Here is a 10,600-nt window from a genome sequence, read left to right on the forward strand (position 1 = left end):
AATAACGTGCTCTTGCTTGTTCCTTATCCAGAAGGAGCACGCTGAAATAATTGGAAGAATATTTTTAAGTAAGCATCCCCCCCTTACATGGGTTTTAAGCAGATGGGAAACATATGGTTCTGTGACAGCATTAATACCTAGTTACAGCAGGTCGTTGAAGATTTTAAATGATCCAGGTTAAATAAAACAAGCAAATGCATTGCAAGGGAGACTGTGGCTGTTCCAACACTGTTCTTTATCACAAGTGTAACACTTATAGGGAGTATGGAGACATAAGACTAGAACGGGGATTGTATTAGCAAAATAAATTAGACCTATAATAAAACGAGAAAAAAAAAAAACCTCAACCTGGCCATCAATAGAGAATTTAATCACAGTCTACCAGGCTGGCAGCGAAGAAAAGTAAGCAGATTAATTCATCTACTGTTATTAGTTAATGCAAGAACATAACGGTTCTTCATGACAGCAATATGTTGGTGCAATGCTTTTATTATCCTGCAGCACTGTCATTATTAAAATTCCTATTCCTCAGAGAGTTTACATTTATTTAAAATGGAGATTTGTTTCTTGGATCTAGAGAGTTATCACAAAAAATTTAGCCCCAGACCTTATTTGAGAGAAAGCACATTTTCTATATAAAAGACTCACTGGATTTAACAACTCACTTTTAAAGAGGGAAAGACCTAAGGCTCCATATTTGTTGACAAATTGATGACAAATAACAATGCTCTGTCACAAAGAAATATCATATAGCTCCAACCATAGTTAATCAGGCTTCATTACTGCATAATCCAGGGTCCCAAACAGAAGAGCCAAAAGCTGAAACTAGACACTGTCATTAACTGCTGTTGTGCATGGTAAAACTCCCGAAGCCATGTATTCCCAGGACAGACTAAATTGCCAGAGAGAAGGAATAAACTTGCTATAGAGAATGTGAAATTCAGGACAGAATATTCAGAAGTGAAGGTATATGACACTTGCAAAACTTATGAAACTCCTATAGTTCCATGAGGTAAAGTAAAGGGGCAGGACAATGTCAGGAGGAAAACTGGAAGAGAATTGCATAATTCATTCAGATCTCAGAGAAGAGGAGGCTTTCAAAGTTCCACTGAGCTCAGTATCAAATCCAAAACTTAGAATTAACACAAACAAGAAAGCTAACCCACAGAATCAGAAGCTATGGGCCAATAAAACTATGAAGTTTTAGTTGGCAGGACTACTGAAGCTAAAAATCCTGTCTCAGAAATAATCCTTTATCCCATCTATAGTTACAGCATGAACTAGCTAATGCAAAATAAACATATCACCCCATCATTTGCTGTGAATTCTGCAGATATAATGTATGAGACTAATGTGAATCCTGGGGTTGCCAGATATCCCTAACTAGTAAGATTAGCACTAACACGAGAGAATAAATCCTAAGTGAATTTGGAAGAAGAATAGCTGAAGAAAGGATGTTAAACAGCAGTTGAAAGTAGAGTGAGAGCTTAAATTGCTTCAGCTTGTTTCTATCTGTCCTGCTATCAGTGCCATATGTGAAAGTCTATGTGAGCTTATGACATTTCCAAACAATAAAATCTTTCATATCACAGATATTTTATAGAGTATAATAATAAAAAGCTCATGTTACTCTTCTCACGTAATACTACTGCAAGAAAAAAAAGTAGTTATGTTAAAGAATGAAATGTTGCTTCACAGATTTTAACAAAATATGTCCATTGACTTACAGACACGTGCTCAAAGAAGTAATTTCGCAAAACAAAAGCAATAAGCCATAGGTAGGTCCAAGATGTAGTCGTCTTCTGTGTTAGTAATTTATACTATTCTGTTATTAAGCATACTGATTTATAAAAATAAGCAAAAAAGTTTGCTGCTCATAGCTCTTAGACTACAAAGGAATACTATAGTTGAAATGAATAAAGGAACTAAGCCTGAGGTTACAATGTTACAAAAGGATCTCTATTCTTCTGTGGCTTAGTGTATTCAGTATTTTGTTTTCTTTAAGAATCGTTTATCTTTAGACATATTTCTTTCTAAGACGTTCTTAATATTTTCTGCTTTTATATTATCTTTGGGCAGAAGGGTGGGGTTCTTCCAGTGGAAAGAATCTTTAGATTTAATGTCATAAATCGAAAGAAATTCTTGTGCTTCTTTTGCTAAATCGTTTTGACAGCCATCATTGCTGAGTAAAGATGCGCAGGGTCATCCTTTTGAAAAGCAAATTCTTCCTTTAAAAAAATTGCTGTAGCAACTATAGCAGAGCAGATATCTAGAGCACCAGGCATGTGTCCTTTTATAAGGTACAGGTTGACCTCTGTAACTGATGTCTTTGGCATAAGCCTTTGATGAAGAGCAGTAAAGAACTATTGAAGGGAAAATCAGCAACTGTAGAAATGTTGTTAGGAATACATAAAAATACATTCACCTGTGTATACAATTTTGGATTAAGCAAGAAATGCACTAAAACTGAAAAGTAATTTGTTTTGCAAAAAAATAGAGAGCTACTACTCCAGGTCATTACTTGCTTTGACAAAAGCCCACCTGAGAGAAAAAGAGTGCAAAGAGCTTCAACTCATCTTTGAGCTTCAACTCAAACTAAGATAGCAAAGATAAATTTAGCCTGGATAAAAAGAGATAAAATAATGCCTAGGGAGCAGTTACTATAGTAAGAGAGTTTATTACTAGAACAAAAGGTATTTTCACATCTCTAGGCCGAATATGAGATATTTTAGTAAAATACAATATTTTACCCCAGCAACAAACTTCTACCATGAAGAAATCTTTAAAAGTCACCGGTATTCAACAAATATTTGCTGACAAAATTAGACTGTGTCTTAATGTGATATTTAGGATAAATATGTCATTGCAGAATGGCTGCCCTGTTCATTCATAGCTTCCACAAAATTAATGAATTTTTTATTAATTACAAAGAAACTAGAAGTGAGATTTCTTCATATGTTCCAAAATATAGGTGTTGTTACACCTATATGTAACAATATGACAAATTAACAAATGCTGATAAAAGAGTTACTTTTCTTTAGTCATATGGCAGGTCTTATACAAGGTCCTTAAAATTTTCCTATTATTAATTAGATTTCTTCTCCCCAGTTTTGTTCCATCACATTAGTTCAACAGCTTTTACGGCTGACCAACAAAATATGACTAGTTGGGCTGTGACATGTTACCTCTGCAATGTATGAACATATTTTGATTTCTACAGCAGTGAGTCAGTATTATGATGAACTAGCATATATATTCCCGACAGCTGTTTATTTCTCTCAATGCAATTTCACAGATAAATGTCCAGAAGGTATTTGCTGCCCCAGATCTATCATAGAAACCATTTAAGATAGGCTATGGGACTAAAAATAATAAAAGAAAGTTATTCAGTAATGCTAGGACACTGTGCAATAGCCAATTTAAACCATACTATGTTATTGTTATATAACGCGGTAGAAAGTAAAAATACTTTTATTTTCAATGCAAAATCACAGCAATCAGTTCTGGGAACACTATAAAATGAAGAGAAGATTCCTATTAGTATTTTTATTTTACACATATCATTTAGAGCTGAGAAAGTACACTTGAGAAGAACAACAGAGGCACAAACCTGTGCCATAAAGGTGGAAACCTGTTCTGTATTAGTTGATTGTGTGTTACTAAAGCCATGGGACTATTTGGCACAGTGGACCATAAATACTGGTAAAAGTAGACGAAGACTAACAGCATACTAAATTTCTTCAGGTTGTGTTGCAACATTATTTCTGAAAAGCAAGGCATATAGTCCAGAGTAAGACAGACTTCATTTTCCTGCACCACCGTGATATAATATCACAGTGCAGTACCTCTGTTGCCACAGCTGCCTTATCTTTGGATTTTAGTATTACCAATCTCCTTCTAGGAGCTATTTCTTCTATTTTCTCTTCTGTTAGATATTGGTTTACAATATGGGAGAGAAAGGAGCGTTACTGTTAGTGAGATTATAGCCATTAGCTGTGCAAAAATACAATCGTATTCTGAATCACATTGGCTAAATAACTTTGAGCATGTCTGATGGAAACGAATTTTATGGATTACTTATGTTACTCGACAAAAGAATAAAAATAACTATTCATTGCTCTGTTTTTCTCTATTTTTTCAAAAATCCATGTATTCTTCTCTAGCACAAAGTGTTAAAAGGGAACCTGGACATAAAGTCTCTAAAGGTATAGTTCATAGCCTTTTGTCTTTTCCTACAGTCTAAATCAAACCATCAATTTATCAAACCCAGATACAACAATACCTTTCCTTATTAGAATTACCTATTGCATATTTTCAATCTTATTCTTATTAATATTTATATCTCTTCTTTTCTGGGATAGAAAAAAGAAGAGTGACCACTATATTCTGCACCCTAATATTCTATTTTCTCTTTTGTGTGCTACAGACCACAATTTATCTGTTCTTACTGCACATTCTGTATTACTTGCAAGGGCTGCTGTTTCTCTCTGCCATGATAATATACATGTAGAAACAAAGATAATAGGCCAGATTAACTTTAAAAATTCTATTCATTTAGTAATAGCTGTGTCAAAAATGAACAGATAAATGAAAGATTAGAAAGATAATGTTACTACTCCAGTAAATTAAGACTTTTAAAATATAATTAGTACTTTTGATTCTGACCTTTTATTAAGAAAGCAAACCTTGAATGTTATTATGTATTTCAATAAGCAAGGTTGAACAGAAGGTGAAAAATCTTCATCTATGTTATCCATTAAAACGTAAGCCTTTGCGCGCTCTGTATCGTATCTAAGTATTCAAGATCCTTTATATAGCTGTGACATATCCAAAATAAAGTACTTAGAATGTAATAATCTCTTAGTTGTTACTGAAAACACATCCGGGCCATATCGCTACAAGCGGTACATTGCCAATGTACTTGAAGGTATAATTCTGTCAAAACTCATTATGAATACTGCAGTTGGACAGTGCTTTGGGCCCTTAAATCAATTACTCCTAAATCTGCACTTGTCAGGTTTCTTCAGATTTTGTAATCCATCCTGAAGAGTGAATCACCTGTACTGCCATTTCTAGCTCTATTTTCAGCGTTAAACAAAAATTTAAAACAATGGACATCAGGACTAATAGGTTTGTATAAAATTTTTCTAAGTATAATGCTTGACTTTATTACCAGATTTGTGGATGGTACAATTTCATATTTATAGAGGAGCCTTAAAACCCATAGATTGACCTAGATGCAGCTTTATCTGATTGTTTTTATTGATTTCTCCCTCTACAAAACACTGTAATAGAGAATGACACAAAAAGTAAAAGGATCTGACATATCCATTTTCTTTATGTTTACCAAAAATCAGTCACTTTTTTAATCTAAGTCCATTAATTGTTTCTCCTTGGCAATAAAGATTTCCTGCCTCCTTAGTTATATTTCCTAAGGAAACCGTTCAGTCAAATGCATTTGATCATCATTGCCTTTCTCTGAACTTTTTCCGGATATGATGTAATATTTTCAAGATGCTACAACACCACCAGCACAGAGTACTCCAGGTGTGAGAAAACCATGGTGTAGTGGACCGATATAATTACATTTTGTAGTTTTTCCTTTCCTCACTGTTTCAATTACTTGTGATTTTCGAGAGCTGCCATGCTCTGAACTTATGTTTTTAATGAAGTATCTGGTATAATCCCAAATTTCCACACCTGAGTCCTAGAAGACATATCAGAGCTCAACACTTTCTTCATAAAGACACTAGTGTTATTGCCTGTGTAGCTCCTTTCACATTTATCTATGATAAATGTACTCTGCAATATTTTTACCTGGTCACTTATGCTCAAGACAATCTACAGTTCAATAAATTCAGCCCTTACACTTCCTACACTGAGTAAATGTCTCTTCTCAGCAAGCTTTACCACCTCACTGGAACCCTTCGCGAAAATGGCTTTGAGTTTATTATGAAGAATGCCACTGATGACTTCTCTTTGTATTATGACAAAAGTATTTTTATAGCAAAGGAATGTAAAAAGTACAGAACCTTGTGATGCAGTAAGATAGAAACTGCATTTCATCGTGTCGTGTTCAATGGCTTGTGTTTACATGCTATGCCATCCTACCTGGTTTGCAGAGACTTTAAAACAGTCTTTGCCACCAAAAATGAAGGAAAGGCATAGTTTGCCGCTATGCCATAATTAAATTTATATTGTCGTTAACTAACATGAAGCCAAGAAATGCTCCTTTACCTCTTATATTTATCATCTGGTGCTCAGGAAATCTGGGGAAACAATCAATCGCTACGAAATGTTACGACAGTATTACAATTCTAAATATTCGTGTCAATAAGTGTGTACGCACTGAGGTTTTTTCACAACAGAGATGGAGTACCATCTAGTGGCCAAATTAAAGAGGACATTTTCAAACACTGGTCCATTGCCTTTTCAGTATTAACGGATAAAAGTTGCAGAGCTGATACTAGAGTTTTTTACGGTGCAGAATGTCAATGTAAGTTAAAGCTAACATTGCAAATATACCAATATACTTGTCACAAGGCTACTTATTTCCTTAGCTAATGCACCAAGCTTCTTCTCACACATCTTATTGCAACCTGTGATTTTGGCTGAGGAGGACAGTAGTTACTGGAAAGGTCTTTTCATTTTTAAAATCAATTCTATCTTGACCAAAAAGTTTAAGGATGTTCTGAGCTACTCTAGAAATCGTATGACAAATGAGAAAAACCCAGCTTACCACATTTTTTCAATAAGATGGATCGTGGAACACTTTCTCGGTGATACTGAGCCTTTAATTTTTCTAACTCCTTTTTTTGTGTAAGTTTGCATTATTACAGAACAAAACCTCTTTTGACAATGCTAGAGTATAGTTTCTTGTCTTACAATTGTGTCTTTTCCCTCAAGGCTGCGTAGATGACTTTATTTTTTTGAATTGTGTTTCATGTGCTCTTACTAAGCTACTGAAGGAAACCAAAACACTTAACAAAATGCTATATATAACCCTAATAGTGTGGTTTAGACCTGTACTTTTTCCTCTGTAATTGCTGTTTACACCAGTTGTAAACAGGTGCTTTTGCTCTTCCAAAATTTTAAATTAACATCTATCTGCCACGAAAAGGCTCCCATATAAACATTAAGCCTCAGTTGTACAGTTGCTATGTAATTGAGAGGTGTCTATTACTATGTGATTTATCAAACTATCTCAACATGTGGCTCCCACTAACTTTATGTGTGCATTCCACTATTATTGTTTTACAATACGGTGTAATCCAAACCCTAATGGAAATTTACCAAAACTTACCTGGATATGCAAAGATTACAAGTTCTCAAAATTTGCTTGGTAGCTGCAACTGACAAAACCAAAGAGCAGTACAACTTATTAAGAATCTTTAGCATTCTTTTCACAGTTTAGGATTCTGTCATAGGTGGATAGACGTGACTTGCTTACAGTACTTCTTAACAGGTAATAAGCTTCTGAGCGGTCCAGTCCATTATCAGCCAATTTCTTATAAAATATAGCAAAACATTATTGTAAACCAATAACTGCAAATTCCTGAGCTGAAGAATATCTATATGAAATGCTGTGTAATATGACGTTCAAATTTCTTTTCTCTGGTGCACTGACCTAAATGCCAAAATCCCAGAATGACTCTATGTATATGCTGTTCTTCCACAGTTTTTATTCTGGTTAAAATAAGCAAAGAATGACAGGAAGAGTGACATTATCTCAGGTTGCCTCTCAAATGGCAGCAAAAACTTTTTACCTCTTAACAAACTGGTAAAATGAAATTCTACTTTGTGCTCAGTCTCTGAAAACTAGCAGAGTTCTAACACAATTATGGTGTATCATTCATAGAGACTGGAGATTATGCAGTATTCATAAACTTCAAAAGGTGGTCAGTAAAGAAAACAGATTTGTAGCTTGCAAATGCTGAGTAAAATCAGGAGTAAATGAAAGACCTTATGAAAATATCACTGGTTTAGTGCATGTACACAGGAAGCAAGCATTAGGAAATATTGTGATCATTAAGGCCATGATGATACTGATAAGATTAACTTGTAGTTTTTGAAAGACTGAGTCAGTTTTTCGTCAGCAGAAGAGCTTCCTTTTTGCTCATTCACCTGACAGATATCATTTGGGTCCGTTGCTGATACAGCCCTCAGTGTTCTTTGCTCCAATAACGCTGGAAAGCCTCTGTGCACACCATCTGAATAACAATAAAGATATTTCTCTGAGAGCTGGCGCAGTTCAAAACAACACCTGCAGGTTGACTTACCAGTGGCTGTGCTGTTGCATTTGGGTTGCTATTTTAGGTAAACATAATTTCATTTTGCCTTCTACAGATAATGGTTATGCCAAATTCGTGCTTCCAATAGACTTGAGTCATACACAGTAGAGAACTTATACTCCTTTTGGAAATAAACCTAAAATTATTGCTCCATCTAAACATCTGCTTAGAGAATGAAGAATGGATTTCGTACTAGTGACAGCCTGATGTCATTCTTCTGCCTGCACAGAGAGAATGGAGGGGACCGCTCTTCCTTTACTCTTTGGAAGTCGTTGGCTTTCTCTTTTTTCTCAGTATTGACTGTGATGGGGTCAGGGGCCCAGAGCCCTTTACTTGTACTCGACTTCATCACTCTTTATAACAGTACTACTCCCCAAGCCTTTACCTAGCCAAAGATTACAATATGTTCTGTGGCAGGGCCCTGCATTAAAGTTTAAGTGGCATAGAATAAGTTTCCCTGCACTGTCTCTGCAGTTAGTTAAAAGGAAGCCAAAACTCAATTCAAAAAGCAGCATCCTTTTTCTCAGCCTACTTTTTCTATATCCTGATAGTTTACATATTGTGCAGTAAATGAAAATATTTTGCCAAGCTTTTAGGAAAGGAAGTCTTAGATAATTTTCATTCTTGATGATCTTAAGCTGCCGCCACTTTATCCCTGTGTCAGGCATTCTCTGTTTCTGAAATAGCTTGTATTCATCAGTCACCATAAAATTTGACCACTTGATTGAGGGATTTTTATTGTATATATCACCATGAACTGCTGTTTATTGGATAGTGTGTTTGTTTTTGTGTTTGACTAGCCTACTTTTGCCACTTTTTATTATTTTTTGCATGTTGCTCTCTTGTCTGCAGACCTCAACTGCCATGGTAGTGCCTGATCCAAGCTAGTTTTTGAGAAAGTGTGACTGTAGGCCATGCTCACAGGTAAAGAGCTTTAATGGCTAGTTATGAGATAGCAATGACATTAGGGCTGGCAATACTGCAAAGCTGGAGCCTAGCAGTGGCTGGCTGAGCCACCTAAATTATGTGCTAATGAACAGGCTGTGGGGCTCCATTCAATTCAGTGTTGTCTGTATCTTCTATACTGTGACAGTCAGAGTATTTCTAAGGGACTCAGTAATTATACTTGTTTTAGTAATCTTTTGAAGGGCCAAAATTTTGATCATGTTACGTGTAGCTCCTTTGAAAGTATCTATTTATTTCAATAGTATGGTTTCATTGTTGCTTTTCTGTGTTTTTAATATCACACTATCTCCACAGGTGCTAAACTGCATAGCTGGGAAGATAATGCAAACTCGATTTTTTCCTCTACAAACTACTTCTGCCTGCAATGCTCTCAACAAAATGGCATGATCAGGATTTTGAGAAGCAGTGCTGTTGTTCTTCACTGCAGCCCCAGCTTCTTCTTTGTTAGGTTTACACGAGCAAGCTTTTAAAAATAATTTTTAATTAAATTGAATTGACTTGGGGACAAGTAGTGGCTATTGATGCTGAGGCACGGAAACAAACTCTACAATGCACAGAGAGTATAAGGCAGGTATGTTTATTGCAGCACTGGGTGCAAAGGGGATCGCTCCTCCTAACCTGCACACTGTCAGATCTAATTGTGCAGGTTAAGTACATGTTCTATATACATATACATTCGTTTTGTGAGAAAATATATACATAGTCATCATATGCAAACCTCATTTGTGCATGCCTGTTGGTGTCTCTGGGTGGTCATCAGGGGTCTCTGGATGAAGGATATACTCTTCCTCACTGTGTCTGCTTGCTAACCCTTGCTTTCACGCAAACTCAGTTCTGAGATCACATATATACTGGCCTTGAGGGATGAGCTGTTCTGCTTTAGTGTTTGCTCTGCAGTTCCTTACCTTTATGGTTCTCTGTATGCTTTTCTTAAGGTCAAATGTCATCGTAACTTTGTTTAGGCACTTCTTGTCTTTCTGAATCTGCCAAAGCAACAAGTTTTCGTCATCATGCAGGCTGTTCCTGTTATCTTAGAGCCCAAAGCTACCTCATTATCCTGGCTAAGTTTTGTCTCCAGGCCCCAACATTTGTTGAGCTACAGTAGATTGCATTAGTAAGGTTTAAGTATTTATTCCCTGAATCAACGCTTCCCAGTTTCTCATCGGCCGGGGAGCAAGGCGGCGTGGTGCTTTCTTACTACCGCACCAGGGAGGGCTGCCGGTGAGCATTTGCCCGTCTTGGAGAGCGACAGGTACGCCTGCCGGCAGACCGACCGTGCCTAGGCTGGCTCACGGCTGCCGCCGGCGGCCGGAGAGGCTGCGTGGGGTCCAGGGAGGCGGAGC

Source organism: Phalacrocorax aristotelis, chromosome 7 (genome assembly GCF_949628215.1).
Source record: "Phalacrocorax aristotelis chromosome 7, bGulAri2.1, whole genome shotgun sequence".
Lineage (NCBI taxonomy): Eukaryota > Metazoa > Chordata > Aves > Suliformes > Phalacrocoracidae > Phalacrocorax > Phalacrocorax aristotelis.